Genomic DNA, 1,145 nt, shown 5'->3' with positions numbered 1-1,145 from the left:
ATGTTGGGCTTAGCGCAGCTAGCTTGCGGTTAGCGGTCCCACCATGTTGGGCTTAGCGCAGCTAGCTTGCGGTTAGCGGTCCCACCACTGCGGCTAGAATCCAGCAGGGAAACAGCGAGGAAGATCCTTCTGGGACAGGAAAAGCTTCGCTCTGAGACTAAAGTCAAATTGTGCTTCGACTCCCCCCCTCAGCTGTTGATGCTGCGTCCAGTGAATTTAGGACACCAATTTGTGAGACATTGATGTTTTTGGACATGAGAGGAACTGATAAGGATGGAGTATGTCACTACACATACAGGAGTAGGTGATCTGGGATCTGACGGCATGCAAGGTGACGCTGGAGCACGGGGCCAACTGGCAAACCTTCAGTCCATTTCTTCCACAAGGAGCCTTAAATTTGAAGGAAATTTGAAGAGAGAATTTGCCCAAACATGAATTTAACACAATTTGAAGTAGTTTTTGTACACGAGTGTGTGTATGTTTATTAAAGCAGACAAACAGCAGAGAATACAAGCCGAACAGGATCCTCTGGTTCTTCTCAGGAACAACACACGCAATACAAATCGTCATTTCAGCGCTTTAAATACATGTTTAGGAGACAAATGCTTGTTGCTGTTAGCTACTCAAAACATGGAAACCAGAGTGTAAAAACATACAGAAAGCTTGAGCTGCAGCACAAAACTGCCTCTAAAAAACGGCCTTTAAAATGGTCAAAACAAAGGGAAGAAGAAGAGCAGTTCGCCAGAAACAGGTGGGGGTGGGGTTATGTTTGGAGTCCAAGCTGATTTTAAAATATGTACAGATGTTGCCAGATGTCACCAATTTGGAGGAAAACCTGCAGGCAACCAATCAGAGTGAGTCTGTAACCAGCAGCGGTTTGTTTTAGAGCGCTACTGGTTTCACTGGTTTCACTTCCACTGCTGCCCAAAAGAATCCTGATAAAATTCCTGGTTGTCAGATTTGTACCCGGAATAGTTACCAGCATGGTCCCCGCCATGGAGCGGCTGCTGAGCAATGGGTTGGGAGCCCCAGTTCTGACTACTGGTCTGGCGGCGCTTGGAATCTGGCTGGCTGTAGCCGTCAGCTTTCCGCTTTCCTCCCACATTTCCACCGCGGCCGCCCCGCGCACCACGTACCCCGCCGCG

The 1,145-nt window shown here is 48.4% G+C and overlaps 1 long non-coding RNA gene across 2 annotated transcripts in view; it reads right to left on the bottom strand.

Annotated features, from left to right (window-relative positions):
• LOC108165781 (uncharacterized) overlaps positions 1–1,068 on the bottom strand; it is a 3,187-nt gene extending 2,119 nt beyond the window's left edge. The window contains exon 1 of one of the 2 annotated variants that reach the window (XR_001776123.1): positions 980–1,068. This is a non-coding gene — a long non-coding RNA (uncharacterized LOC108165781). The remainder of the gene's footprint in view (positions 1–979) is intronic. The other variant, XR_001776122.1, reaches the window with a different exon arrangement.
• Between the last annotated feature and the right edge of the window lie 77 nt (positions 1,069–1,145).

This window comes from Poecilia reticulata, linkage group LG21 (genome assembly GCF_000633615.1).
Source record: "Poecilia reticulata strain Guanapo linkage group LG21, Guppy_female_1.0+MT, whole genome shotgun sequence".
In the NCBI taxonomy this organism is placed as follows: Eukaryota; Metazoa; Chordata; class Actinopteri; order Cyprinodontiformes; family Poeciliidae; genus Poecilia; species Poecilia reticulata.
The sequence above is the reverse complement of the archived record's forward strand: the minus strand, read 5'-3'. Positions and strand labels throughout refer to the sequence as shown.